The 15,595-nt window shown below is 34.8% G+C and overlaps 1 protein-coding gene and 1 long non-coding RNA gene across 2 annotated transcripts in view; one reads left to right on the top strand and one right to left on the bottom strand.

Annotated features, from left to right (window-relative positions):
* Nucleotides 1-11,689, bottom strand: part of LOC135846271 (uncharacterized) — a 200,407-nt gene extending 188,718 nt beyond the window's left edge. The window contains exons 1-2 of the long non-coding RNA XR_010558936.1: nucleotides 11,535-11,689; nucleotides 11,350-11,464 (exon numbers count right to left, since the gene is read on the bottom strand). This is a non-coding gene — a long non-coding RNA (uncharacterized LOC135846271). The remainder of the gene's footprint in view (nucleotides 1-11,349; nucleotides 11,465-11,534) is intronic.
* The window catches only part of kek2 (kekkon 2), a 597,210-nt gene that overhangs the window by 104,272 nt on the left and 477,343 nt on the right, over nucleotides 1-15,595 (top strand). The window lies entirely within an intron of this gene.

Below are 15,595 nucleotides of genomic sequence, written 5' to 3'. Positions count from 1 at the left end.
AGTAAAATTCGGAAAGAATAAAAAAAATAGAAAATTTAAAAGTTTCATTGAAAAAAAGAAGGAAAAAACAAGACATTTTAGCAAGAAATATTTTCTAATCTTTTCATGAGAGGGGTAGAAAGGAGTTTAAATTTGTTCAAAACAAAACTTTTCCGATCTGAAATTTTTGCATTTTCAAGAAAACTAAAAAAATGAAATGAGAGGAAAATGAATAAGCGAAGTTTGATTGAAAAAATGTAGGAAAAAGCATCATTTTGAAAACGAGACAAGGCTTCATCAAGAATTTGTTTGAAATGTTCAAGTGGAATGGAATGGGAGACAGAGCGAATTGTATCAAATGAAGAGGGAGGAGTTAAAAGCAAAGGGAGGTAGAGTTGAACTTTGCTCAGATTAAAAATTATTTCATCTTTTAAAACAACTCGACACTCCTTTTTTGAAATTCAAAAGATGGGCAGAACTTGAAAAAACATAAAAATTTCAAAGTTTGATTGAAAAAAAAATGGAAAAATAGAAAAACTAGACGCTTTAGCAGGAAAATTTTCAAATGTTTCGATTGAGGGAAGGAAGATTAAAATTTTTTCAATTCTCGAAAAGAACTCTTGGAAAATTCAAAAGAAAAAAATCTGAAATAAGAAAAAAAATAATGGAAGATTTTCAACTCAGATCAAAAAACTAGACAGCTAAGCTTGCTTAGCTGCAAAGTGTGCGTAGCTAGCTGCCTTTTCTACAGCTATAACCATTATTACATCTAGGTAGTGCATAAGTGAATCAACCATGTCACAGTAATGAGAATTTTTGAAACTCTCACTGCTTCAAAATAATAATTGTTTTTCAGTGTTTTCATATTTTCCAAATTACAATAGGTATTTCAGAATAATTTATAAGCTTGTATTGCTTCTAAATTAAGAAATTTCTAGTTGTTTTTCATAGTTTGCATTGTTTTAAAATTTACAAAATTTCAAATCAATTTCCCGAATTCCCCATCGCTACAATTTCATAAAGTTTTCAATAAATTTTCAGAATTTTGCATTGCTGCTGAGTTAGGAAATTTGCAATCAATTTTTAGAATTCACATTGCCTCTAAATAGTCAAATTTTGAATAATTTTTCAGAATTCTTATTGTCTTTAAATTAAAAAATTTCAAATTCAATTTTCAAGTTCATATTGTCCACAAATTGTAAAACGTTAACTCAATTTTTGGAATTTACATTGCCTCCAATTTTTCAGAATTCTCATCTTGTTCATAAATATTACAATACTTATTTCATATAATTTTCAAGTTCACATTATCTGCAACTTACAGAACTTTTAATCAATTTTTGGAATTCTCAGCGTCTCTGAATACAAATTTTCATATTATTTTTTTTAGAATTTCCATTGTCTTCAAATTTATAAATTTTCAAACCAACTTTCAGAACTTGCTTTTTATTCTAAATTAAGAATTAAATCTTATAAAATATGTTAAGAATTTGAATTGCCTCTAAATTACACGAAAAAAATACCTATGGGTAATTTTTACAAAAAATTTAACTAAATACTGGTATTTAGCACAATTAAGTACCAGATCCCATTCAATAATTTTTACTGTAATCGTATAGTAAAAATTATCATTTTAATAAATTTTGCTATAGGTACCAATAGTAAAAATCATTTTGTTTTAATAATTTTTACTAAATCATGATAATAAAAATTACATGTTTCAATTGTACAAAAATTAGTTTAATTACTCATTTTGAAGTAATTTTTAAATTATAAGTAAAAAGTTGAAAATTATTCATGTCAAGGTAATAAAAATTAATGAAATGAATTTTTAGTTAGCAAATGATATCATAATTCATAACTCAATTTCAGCATTATTTTTGCCCCATTATCATGTACTACATAGGTAGTAACTCCAAAGCATTTACCTATCCAATTTTCCTATGAAAAATCTGTCACCTACCTACTTACCTCACGGGGATTCGAACCTGGGTCCCTAAATTTCCTATTCCTACCTACATGCCCTACCCACTCAGCCACCACTTCACTACGAGGGTTTGGGCATTAAAATAATATATTTGTTTGGTAAACGCCCCACCAAACCACTCCCATTTGGAATTTACAGCTAACAGACCGGGGGTGTAACAGGGTACAATGAAACACAGCTGGTGATGGAATAGACTGGGGGTATAGCAGGGTACAATGAGCGGCAGGTGTTCTACAAGTCCCCTTTTCCCTTTTTTAGGATTTAATGCATTAAAATAATGAACTAAAATTGCAATTACTCAGCAATTACCCATCCGAATTGAATGAAAATAAATCTATACCCTCCGCCTTAATGATTCTCAAATGGTGTCCAATAGGTACAAAAAATGGTTGGATAGCTTAAGAGAACATTCATTGCAATTGAAATTTCAATTTCTCAAAGCGAAACCAATAGTGTGCTACGCACACTAAAAACAAAAAACAAAAACAGTATTTTTTTGCAATTCTGGCAAAAGAAAACATTACAATAGCCGGATTAGGACTAAAGCAGAAAAAGAGGATAAGAACAAGGCTGTTAGAGAAAAAATGCCCTGCCTGAAACATTAAATTACTCGAAAGTGGTGTTTTTATTCTTGAGAATGTAAAAAATCTATGTTCAGAAAATGCAGGAAAATTCCTCGAATTTCATTATCATTCAAAGTATTAAAAAAATATGGAGGAAAAAACTAAAAGGGTTGAAGTTGATGAGGAATATTAAGTCCATTTCGTTGTACTTACAGTTTTGAAAACTTTAATCCATCATAACTCCTTTAATCTCGAAATTGGTCTAAAATTGAAGACTCCCTTTTCCGTTTCCCTTTCAAAAATTTTCAATGGGGTGTACCTATGTCCAATCTCATTCAACCCATTTGCAATGTTCAAAAAGTTACGCAATCTTCAAGAATTACTATACTAAATGCTCTATAACTTCGTCCCTTAAAATTCCACGCCAGCAACCTAATTTACACCGATATAATTTGGGTAGCTGTACCACAAGGCAAATTATATTCAACGCCTCAAACGACTCAGCCAGTACAGTGAAACAGCAATTCAATGATATGTATCCCTTTCCAGTAACTTTCACCCTACAACTAATTTAAATTGCATTTTAAGTCGTTCTGGAGCCTGCAGTGAACTCGATTCTTCTCTGCAACAAATTGAAAATGCAATCATACGTATCGAAAAAATATACCGAAACGAAAATTAATACTTTTTTAAAACTTCCACGCAACAAACTATACTACACCAATTCAGCATTACTCGTACATTCACACCCAGCAGCATTTCCCATTTGTTTTAGTTCCGTTCCCCTCGAAAAGCATCAAATACAGCGATTTAATTCCACCAAGGTAATATACGAACGTTCATTTTTCACAAAAATGAAAAAACATAAGTAGGGTATTTTCGCAGCAAATCGCCTAAAGAGCACGTATGGCAACAAATCTACACGTAGTGAGTAAATTTTACATAAGTATAAAGGCGCCTGCCTTTATTAAGATACAGCTAGCTATACCGAACGCGAAGGATTTACAGTATATAGGAAAAAGATGTCGCATTGTGTAAATTAGAGAGAGGGTGCGTGTCGCAGAAGAGAACCCCTTTTTTGAGCAATAGGAAAAGCTCGTTGCTTCTCGAGGGAAAATAAGAAACAAAATCAAGCTGGTTTATATAAGGTTAAAAACACATTTAAATAGACTGCTGTTAGCCCCTCGTTTCGGGCGAATTAGTTAACCGTACAACGTTTCCTATTTTCATTGAGCGAAGCAGGAAATGTAAAGTGGAAAATGACTTAGGCGAAAGCTTGTTTCCTTAAGCAACTGCACTCCATTACCTATACCATCTAACGATGCGACAGCATGGTATATAGTCTATTCAATTGGCGAACCCTTTTCTTTTCTTTTATGGTGATTTTTGATTTTCTTCATAAACAATGTTTCGTGATTGAGTTTGCGAAAGTTTGAAAGCTTTTAAAAAATTAGCATTCGAGGTTAATTTTTGAGCACTGAACATCTGTTGGATTTTTTCAACAACAAAAAATCGTCCTCGAGAAGCTTGCTGACGATGGATCATTTCATTGTTTTTTTCTTTAGCAAAATCGGAGGATCTGAACCCAATTTTCAGATGGTTTGATAGGCTCATTTTTTAAAAAATCACGATCAAATTTCTGGAATATTTTTCAATTTCGATATCGACTAAATTTCATTTTGAGCAACAACCGAATATCATACAAGATGCTCACAAGGAAACCTCTTGAGGTGTCCGCCTCCGATTTGAACGGGACCACGATTTTTGGAAAGAGCATGTTCTAAAACCCCCAAATCCAAATTTTCAGCTGCCCCAAATCATTTTTCGATTTTTGGCGAATTTTTGAAAATCCAAAATTGATTATTTTGGTGATTTATGTTTTTTTAAAAAAAGTACGTACTTGATCAGTAAAAATGTTCAAAATAAGTCCTAAAACTCCCAAATCTAAATTTCGCCATTTCCAGCCATTCTGGAGCCTCCAGCGCTATTTTTCAATTTCTCCAGAATTTTGAATTTGCTCCAGAAGGCGTGAATATGAAGTTGGGCAGCAAAAAATCGAGTTGTGTGTTATACTCGAGCTGTTTAACGAGTTTATCCACATTTGAGCCGATTCTGGAGGGGACACCTCAAGAGTGGTTTTTTGACCAGCTTTTTTCATAATAAGAATTCCAAAAAAATCAAAATTTTACCGTTTGCGAGGAAATTTTTGAAATTTGCGCGAATCGCTGTATTTCGAACACAACAAACCCCCTGAGGCCGAGTTCAGCCATTTCCAGCCATTATGGAGCCTCCAGTGTGATTTTTCAATTTCTCCAGAATTTTCAATTTGCTCCAGAAGCCGTGAATACGAAGTTGGGCAGCTAAAAATCGAGTTGTGTTTTATACTCGACCTGTTTAACGAATTTATCCACATTTGAGCCGATTCTGGAGCGTACACCTCAAGAGTGGTTTTTTGACCAGTTTTTTTTTCAAAATAAAAATAATCAAAAATCAAAAATTTCCCGTTAGCGAGAAAATTTCAGAAATTTGCGCGAATCGCAGTATTTTGTCATGAACTAACCCCACGAGGGCGAATTTCACCATTTCCAGCTATTTTGGAGCCTCCAGCGCTATTTTTCAATTTCTCCAGAATTTTCAATTTGCTCCAGAAGGCGTGAATATGAAGTTGGGCAGCTAAAAATCGAGTTGTGTGTTATGCTCGAACTGTTTAATGAATTTATTCACATTTGAGCCGATTCTGGAGGGGACACCTCAAGAGTGGTTTTTTGGCCAGCTTTTTTTCAAAATAAAAATATCCAAAAACAAAAATTCCTCGTTTGTGAGAAAATTTTTGAAATTTGCGCGAATCGTTGTATTTTGTCATTAATTAATCACACGAGAGAGAATTTCGCCATTTCCAGCCTTTCTTGGGCCTCCCTTTAATTTTTGGATATTTTTATTATGAAAAAAGCTGGTCAAAACCTAATCTTGAGGTGTCCTCTCCAGAATCGGCTCAAATGTGGATAAATTCGTTAAACAGGTCGAGTATAACACACAACTCGATTTTTATCTGCCCAACTTCATATTCACGCCTTCTGGAGCAAATTGAAAATTCTGGAGAAATTTAAAAATAGCGCTGGAGGCTCCAGAATGGCTGGACATGTCGAAATTTGGATTTGGAGGGTTAACATCAGTTTTAGGACTTATTTTGAACATCTTTACTAATCAAGAATGTACTTTTTAAAAAAAGCATAAATCACCAAAATAGTCAATTTCGGATTTTCAAAAATTCGCCAAAAATCGAAAAATGAACTTGGGCAGCTGAAAATTTGGATTTGGGGATTTTAGAACATGCTCTTTCCAAAAATCGCGGTCCCGTTCAAATTAGAGGCGGAAACCTCAAGAGGTTCTCTTGTCTGCTCATTCCATCCATGTTATTTTTTCCAACATCTGAATAAAAATAATGAAAACAAAAAAAAAATCATTTCGTTATCGTCACCAACCACCGCGTGCATAAAACCCAGGAATGAAATATTTTTAACGATGGAAATTAACAACTTGTTTCGCTATTTCTCGCTCTGCTGTTTTAATTAGGTCGTTTGACACCTCCTGTCCTGCTTTTCCACCACCGAATGCTCTTCTTTAGCGCATGATGAAGTTGTAATTGTAAAATTAGCGGGTATTATTTTTCCGCAGCGGTAGAAAAAATCTCGTTCTCCAATAAAGGGGTGTAAGAGCATTCGTTGTATTTTTTTGTAATTGCGAAAAACGCGATATTGTACAACTCTGGCGGAGTTTTCGCAACCACTCGCTTTAATTTCGTTTACAATGAACAATTGTGTATAGCAAAACGAGCTGCGAAATTTAACAAATTGTATTTTACCACAGTCACTGATAATAGTGTGGCAAGAGTTGCAGGATTCTTTCGACAACATAAACGGACTGAAATTAAGTCTCAGGGCTTTGAACTACATACAACCACAGTCTAGTACTTGTCCAAAAATATCTAAATTTATAGCATGAGCAAACACGATGCTCGCGCACTCGAGTAATTCTTCAAACAATCCGCAATTCGCGGCAAAGAACGAAGAAAGTATAAAGCAGAATAACACTTAAAAGTTCTCAGATTGTATAAACATCGAGTCGCCGTTCGAAATCGAAATATAGGAATAGGAAATACGTACAGAGCAGTTCGATTGTGACCAATTTTCTCAACACAACAAAATAAACACACACTAGACATTTACGTATTTCAATCTGAACGTTTCAAACCCGGGGTAAAAATTGAGAAAGATGCATAACAGAGAGCAAAAAATACACGTACTCGGTTTGGAGAAAAAGAACCAACAACAGATAAACAGAAGAACGCGTGGAATTATTCATGGCGTGTTTGTGTGACCGTTTTTAAGGAGGAAAAAAAAAGATAGAAAATACAACGTATCTAGTCTAAAAACCAAGTTTCGAAGATAAAAGAGAGTATGCTGCGAAACAGACATTTTCCAAAGTACGCCATTAAATTCCACTCTAAACCGTTAAGAAAAATAACATTTGAAAAATTTTTAAATTTAGATCAAGATTACAAAAGGTACAGTAGGATTACGTTTAGCGAAAATAAAACGACCGACGTTCTGATTCGCAAAGACGAAAAGATTTTAAGGATTCTACAATTTAATGGAGTAAAAAAAAAAAAATGTTAACAACTTGTTTTTAAAATAATGGAATCAACAAAATTAAACAAACAAAAAACAGGGGGAAAACGAGGAAAATGTGGACGACGATTTTTTTAAACAGGATCCGACACGTGGAGCTGATTTAATCCGGGTAATCGTTTTCGTTCAATGAAATTAATACCGAAAATTTTCAAATACAGAGTAGGCGTGTGATGAAAAATATTTAAATAGAAATCCAAACATACTAGAAGAAAAAAATAGACGATCAAAAAAAAAAAAACATTAGTCTCAAGTCTGATTTTTATCAATATTTAGATCGTTCCTCGTTTCATTTCGATGGCTCATCAATGACTGCCAAAAGTTATCAAAAATACATTTTTGAATAGGTAGATCGCCTAAAAAAATATTTCAGATGCTAAAATACAGTTTTTCGATTCTTTATGAATTTTCATTTCAGAAAATTTTGGGCCAAAAATACGGAAAAGTGGAAAGTTTACCAAACTGGCAGGAAAGACTGTTTAAATGCACCCCCCTGTCGATCCTCCGGGGCAACTTTTTTCTTAAAGGAGGAGTCCTGAGAAACATTTCTAGCCCTTGTCCTTCAGAAAAAAGTGGCCTTACTTACAAAATGGCGGCCATTTTCATTGACAAGTCAGCCGAAATCGCAGATTTTGCGTACCAACACAGGACTTGCACGAAATTTTTTAAACCGTACAAACGTAGATCGAAGGATCAAGCAAAAATGTATCACCTGTTAAAATTTAAAGAGCTAAAGTCCCTTTTTCGATTTTTGGTGAATTTTTGAAAATCAAATTTAGACCAAAAATGAGAGAGAAATCAAAATTTTACAAAATTGACCAAGAAAGCTGAAATTTGGGATAGACCCTATTTTCGACATGCCAAATCGATTGGAAACTGTTTCAAACCGTTTAGAGCAGTTTTGGAGCCTCCAGAAAATTTTTTGAAACTCGAAATTCCCACAAAATTTCATCAAATGAAGTCGGAAAGCCGAAATTTATTCCGCAAACTAATTTCAACACGCTACGAAGTCAACTGCAGGGAGATTTCAAGTCGTTTTGGAGCCACCGGCGACTTTTCAAAAAGTCCTGGAGCCTCCATCAGATTTTTGAAACTTTAAATTTTCACAAAATTTCATCAAATGGAGATGGAAAGCTGAAATTTACTCTACACTCCAATTTTAACACCCTCCGAAGACGACTTCAGGTGGGTTCAAATCATTTTGGAGCCTCCAGCGACTTTTTGAAAATTACTGGAGCCTCCGATAGATTTTTGAAACTTGAAATTCCCGCAACATTTTGCCTAATGGAGTTGGCAAGCTAAAATTTACTTCGAAAACTTAATTTCAATACGATATGAAGTCGACTACATGGTGGTTTCAAATGGTTTCAAATGGTTTTAAATGGTTTTGAAGCTACCAGTTACTTCTTGGAAATTTCAATTTTCCAAAAAACACCATACGACCTCTCAAAAAGTGGCTGGAGTCTCCAAAACGACTTGAAATCCAACAGCAGACGACTTCGTAGCGTATTAAAATTAGTTTGTAGAATAAATTTTGACTTTCCATCTCCGTTCATGATGACATTTTTAAGAAATTTAAAGTTTCAAAAATCTCCTGGAGGCTCCAGTAATTTTCAAAAAACCGCTGGAGGCTCCAAAACGACTTGTAATTCACCTGCAGTCGACTTCATAGCGTATTGAAATTAGTTTGCAGGATTAATTTCTGCTTTCCAACTCCATTTGATGAAATTTTATGGGAATTTCCAGTTTAAAAAATTTACAGGAGGCTCCAGTCATTTTCGAAAAATTGCTGGAGGCTCCAAAACGACTTGAAATTTACCTGCAGTCGACTTCACGGCGTATTGAAATTAGTTTGCAGAATTAATGACGACTTTTCAATTCCATTTGATGAAATTTTGTGAGAATTTCGAGTTTCAAAAATCTGCTGGAGGCTCCAGAACTGCCCAAAACGGTTCGAAATAGTTTCTAATCGATTTGGCATGTCAAAAATAGGGTCTATTCCAAATTTCAGCTTTCTTGGTCAATTTGGTAAAATTTTGATTTTTTACCTCCACTCATTTCTGGCCTTTTGATTTTCAAAAATTCACCAAAAATCGAAAAAGGCACTTCAGCACTTTAAATTTTAACAGGTGATAAATTTTTGCTTGATCTTTCGAAAAAAATGTCGTGCAAGTCCTGTGTTGGTAGGCAAAATCTGCGATTTCGGCTGACCTGTCAATCAAAATGGCCGCCATTTTGTAAGTAGGGCCACTTTTTTTTTAGTACAAGCGTTAGAAATGATCTTTAGGACTCCCCCTTTGAGAAAAAAGTTATGGCGGATGATCGACCGGGGGGGGGGGGAATTTATCCTTAAGCTGGCTCCCCGACTAAAAATGTTGGTCCCCTTAGAGGCTCCCAAAATTGCAAAAAATCCCCCCAAAAAAAGAACTGATTAAATAAACTTGATATTTTTTTTTTGAAAATTCTACATTTTTGTTGAAAATTGTTCTCAATAATTCCATTTTCGATAAAAAAAAAATCTCCCTCAAAGAGAAGGGGCTTCGCTAATGACACCGGATCAAAAACCTCTCCAATTCGTCTTTAAACCAAGCCTATACATACCAAATTTGAGCAAATTTCGTGCAAGCTTGATTTTTCCTTTCGTTTCAAAAAAAAAAAATTAAGCTAAGAAAACGAAGAAGATTCGACAGCACTGATATAAAAAACAATTCGTAATTCGACGACTCCACGAACCAAAAAAGCTCTTTTCACAAACTTCGATGTTCACAACTCCGAAGAGGCGACTCCAAATTGAAGATCACCAATCCTAATGTCTGCAATAATTGAGAAAAGTCTTCAAAAACTCTGATAAAGGTTGAAATGCGAACTTATTTTTGATGAAAATATTCAGCACGAATTCGTTCTCTGTTCCCATTTCGAATAAAGCAGAATTTCACAAACAAATCAGCTGGAAATTAGTTGCTCTATTGACCACGATTTGAAATTCGATGTCGAAACGATGACGCCGATGGTGCTCAATGTAATCGAAATCAAAACATCAACAAATACTTCAATGAATTTGAAATTCGTATAAATCAGAATCCTTATCTTGGCAAAAACTCCAACTAAACATTATTCATCTACCAACATCAACGTTCAGCGTACAGAAAACGAATGAAACAAAATACATCACACTATCCCTTCTAAAATCATCCCACATAGGTAAGCAAACACATTTTCATCAAAGTAATTTTCAAACGCACTATCTCTCCTACAAAGCATCGTCAAACCATCAAGGGAAAAAATCTCTGACCCTACGTCGAAATAGAAAAGCGGCAACGTAAGGTAATTAAATGTAAAGCGAAAAGCGTATACGCGGGAATCCGTCGAATTTACATATCCGGTGGTAAAGACACCGACATTAGCAACTTCTGACACGATGTTCGGCCTTTGGCCATTCGATCCGTACAAATGTTGGCTTTTCTATTTAATGGTTTCGAAGATGTATATTAGTAATGTATTACGGACGAGTTCACGGCGGCATTTGAAATAAAATACGCCACCGCACCGCTCAGCGCGGCTTGCGGTTTACGCAACGTTCTGCGGCTGCTACTATTTAAACTAAACTTTCTGCGGCACCATCTTGGCCATTTTTACCGTACCGAACAGCGAAGCTTATACTGGATCAAACGAATAGAATATTTAACAACTCGAATATACGTTCGAATTGTTGCAAATACGCGAATACACACGCACTTCGATGCGAATTTGCGAATACTTTACCGACGACGTACCACCGTCCAGCTTTTTCTTCGTATTATTGTCGTATAAAAAGCCACGAATTTGTAAAACGCCAACGACGCCGTAGACCATACACAACACAGCAGCTACGAATCATGCTGAAATTATACGTAGGTACCTTGTTTAATGAGTTTTTAATCGTTTGTTTATTCGCAAATTCATTGTGTTTTGATTGTAAACCATGGCGAAATTCCTTTTACGCGATCGTACAGCGCGTAATGTATTTTTAAGTGCTTCCGGCCAACCGTCTCCGCAGGATATCGCTCTTTCGCTTCTCTTGGTCGTTCCAATAAGATACCGTACGTTTTTAAAACGTTCAAATGATAGATAATAAATGAAAATCACAACTTACTCGAACTCATTTTCGTAGACTGTTTACGTTGGAAAATTCACACCGGAGTTCTTCGTGGATGTTCTTCGAAGCATATTGAACTTTCAAATAGTATCTAGAGCTGCTCGCGATCAGTCTGCAGAACAATACGATACGATTTAATTGGAAAATAAGGAAAATTCTTTGAATTTTGCTGAAATACTTACCGGAACTTGAAGGATGCTACCAGACTTACGAACGCGGAAGAAAGAGTACGAAACGATACGTATTCATTTTAGAACCGAATTACGAATTACTTCTTCATATTTAATTGAAATTATTACCGAAAAACCTCGAAAAAGTTACCAAAATGTCTAGACACTTTTCTAAATTCTAAATTTTGTAAAAAAAAAATAAAAAGATCAGAGTTGAAGATTAGAACTGAACGAAAACAATGAAATCAACCAATCAGAAAATGGTATTCCGAATATTGCTATATTCGCAACACTCATAACAACAAAATGAACGAATTTGCTCACCTTCAATTGGAAATTTTCTTCGATTGTACATCGTTTCGAAAACTTTTCGCGTCAACAATTCATGTTTTTCTTTCAAGTTTTCAGGATTCATGCACGAAAATTTTCACTGATAAGAAAACGCCGCTGATAAAGATGAAGAATGATGCAAATCGAGTGAAAAGTTGAATTTTTTCACCAATTTTATAATTTATATTACGAGAAATTCGTATAAATCTCGTCTCAAAAGACGTTGTACCGATCAATGAATATTTTCGCGAATTTTCACTGCCATGGCGGACACTTTTTCTTCCGAAGACACCCGAGAACTGCTGAGGGAAAAGTTCATTTTCATGTTAGGAGGTTCGAATGTACGAGCAAATTATAAAGACTTGGTACAATTGGTAAACAGTAATTCTTTAATTAATCTACGCGATCTCCGTAATCGAGGCGAAGAAGAATTTCAAGGTGATAGAAGGATTGTTTTCGATGGTATTAACCGAGGCCGAGGATATGCCGAAGGACGAGAGTTTGTACACCATGGAGTTCATCTCGAGTACCATTTCATTTCGAGATGTTATAACGAAGAAATAAAACGTTTCTTACTTAAAATTAAAGATCGTTCGATGAGAACACCGGATATTTTCATTATGAACTCGACCCTTTGGGATATATCCAGATGGGGACCTGATGGTGTTGTAACGTTCAAAGAGAACATGACCAAATTGATGTACCTGTTGAAAGAATGCCTTCCCAGTAAAACGTTATTTATTTGGATTACGACTTCGCCAGTTTCGTCGCTCATACGAGGAGGATTAATGATACGTCAGATTGATTTTCTTCAGAGTATGCTGAGATTCGAAATAATGGAAGCTAATTTGTTCTGTCGTCAGTTGATCGTTTCTCACGGATTTGATGTTTTAGATACTCATTATCATCTACGTATGCAACTACATCGTCGTTTAGCTGATGGTTTGCATTATACTCCGTTACCAGTTCGACTGATTACTAATTTAATACTGACTCATGTATCTTTATCGTGGGGTGTTCAGTTACCTGGCAGAGTAAAAAGTATAGCATTGGATCGTGTCATTCACGAAGGTTATCGAATGATTAGCTCGAATTCTGGCGAAGATGTCGTTTTGCCAAACGTACCGGATTGTTTGAATGTACAAAGCAGTCAGACGAATGCTGACGAAGCCGAACCAGTATTTCGAAGAAGAAATACTTGTATCAGAACGAATTTTAATCGAAGAGGACGTGGCAGACGAGGACCCAAGAAAAATGGTTTTTATAACAATAACAACGAATTGATCCGGTTAAATGACCAGAATTGGTACTCGACTCCAGTGAACGAAACAGATGATGCGGAAATTGGCGAATTACAAGTGTATCCCGCTGCTCAAGAAGAATTCGCTTCGAATGGTCATCACGATGGGAGTCCGCCGCCTTCGTGGAAAGAACCACCACCGCCATTACTCGCACAAAACCCTAATTTTATGCCAGATTCGACCACTCAAGATGATGTGGTACAGCAAGCTCCGTGGAACGAGATGAAATATAGACAACAACACCCAGTTCAAAGGAGACCATTCGCTAATTTCAATCGAAGGGGAGGACCTTTTCGTAAATCTCGAAGATTTAACCAATACCGACCAAGACCTTACTGAAAAGATTGCTTTTTGAATTTATTTCGCGACGTTGATTAGTATTAACTTATTGTTATCGTACTCGATGTGGTAATTGTTTTCATTTTTATAAGCTTTAAGCAGACAACTCGAAGGTTTTAGCTTAGCTAAAAGTTACATTCCTTTATTACAAGTATTGCGATGCAAATTGACATTCCTAGATTTTCATGACATATCTAATAATTTACATTTTTTTTTTTTACTTTTTTACTTTTGTTTCATTTTATATATTAGTAAGTTTAAAACGTTTGTGATCGTTTGATTCGAGTCAACGTTAACGTAACTCAATTCCTTCAACGTTATAAGTCGTTATGTTGCTTATAGTTACTTAATCTTAATTTTTTTTACAAAAGAAATTTCCTAGTTTTATTATTACTAAGACGACGTCTACGTACGTACGTAATAATAAGTGTGATGGTATTATATTATAGTTATTCTTTGATACGAATGTGTTCATTGTGCCTACGTTAATTTGTTGATATATTCTTATCCTACAGAATTTGTTTTTTTAATTATATAACCAACTCTATTCCATCCAGATCTCGAAATCATCAAGAAAAGAATAACATAACACAACGATGATCATTCAACGATACCAAACAGCAGAAATAATTCGAAAAATCATACCCAAAGACCAGAATCCGAATCAAAAATGATTTGGCAAACTGAATAAATAACACTCGTACCTACAAAGCAATAGAAAAAGCTGCATATTATGTATGTACTTATCAACGAGTTAGCTTTTATTCGTAGGTACATTGGAGAAAGCCGGAGCTTTTTTCAGCCTACTTTTGTGCAACTCTTTACACAATGAGATGTACTATCTGGAGGCTGAACGCATTTACAACGTATTATGAATATTTATCGAACTACCGTGTAATAAGTATTATACTTAATAACACTCTGGAGCGTAGTTTTGTAACAAAGTAGATACCTTCAACTACATCTCGTTTATGAAACCGGTGAAAAGTTGACTATTATACCCCATACGCGAGTCCTATAGGTACCAGAACGTCAAATACCATTTATAAAACTAAATACACCGCAATGATACGAGAGTGTGAAATCGCAAAGAAAATACGTTATTGAAACTCAGGATCAAAAAAGCTAAAGTAAAATTACCATCGACGTAGAAGCTATCTATACATACAGGGAAGCGAAAAGCCATTCGAAAGCAGCATGAAAACCATGGGAAAGCGAAATTCGATTACTTCAATCGAGGGAGGTATTCAAACTGGTGGGCAAAATTTTGAACATGACGAAGCTAGATCGAAGGAGCATTCAAAAATTATTCACTAGTCAAAATTTCAGAAGCCAAAGTGCATTTTTTGATTTCGGCGAATTACATAAAAATCGTAAAATTTGCCTTAAATGCTGAAATTTGATACCTATTATACCGTAAGTATTATAACCTTTTCGAGCCATCTTGAGCAGATCTGGTTTAATTAAAAAAAAAAAAACTGAAATCAACGGGATTTCCCTTTTTGTTTTTGCGTTTAAATTGAAATGAATGAATAAATAAAAGTAAAAATTCTTTAAAAATCAAAATTTCGACAAAATTTTACCCAAATGAAGATTTTTTGAATCTTGGCGAATTTTTAAAAATCAAGTTTGGGCTCAAAATGAAAAAAAAAGGGAAATTAGGGACGTCAAATTAACTTAGAAAACTAAAATTTGGTAAATAGACCCTTAGGTACACTATTTATGACCTGCCGAATCGACTGGAAGTAGTTTTGAGTCGTTTTGAGCAATTCTGGTACCTCCAACAGATTTTTAAAACTCGAAATTTCTACTAAATTTTACCAAATGAAGAGGGATCTGAAATTCATGAGTGCAGCAGCGTCGAAGCTTTCAATAACAAATTATAAAACTTACAGAATCTCTACGTGGCTCTTAAATTTGTATTTGTACCAAAATTTCAACACACTTATAGGTCACATAGCACTTTTACGAAAATTTCGAAAATCATGAACCAATTTTGGACTCAAAAGCTCTTTAAAACAGCTCAAAATAATTTCAATGGAAATTTTCGGTTTTGTACATAAAATTTGAACCTTTTTCGATTACTCGCATTAAACCACTTTG

Source organism: Planococcus citri, chromosome 5, assembly GCF_950023065.1.
Source record: "Planococcus citri chromosome 5, ihPlaCitr1.1, whole genome shotgun sequence".
Taxonomy (NCBI): domain Eukaryota; kingdom Metazoa; phylum Arthropoda; class Insecta; order Hemiptera; family Pseudococcidae; genus Planococcus; species Planococcus citri.
Note: the sequence above shows the minus strand (reverse complement) of the source record. Positions and strands in the feature narration are given on the sequence as shown.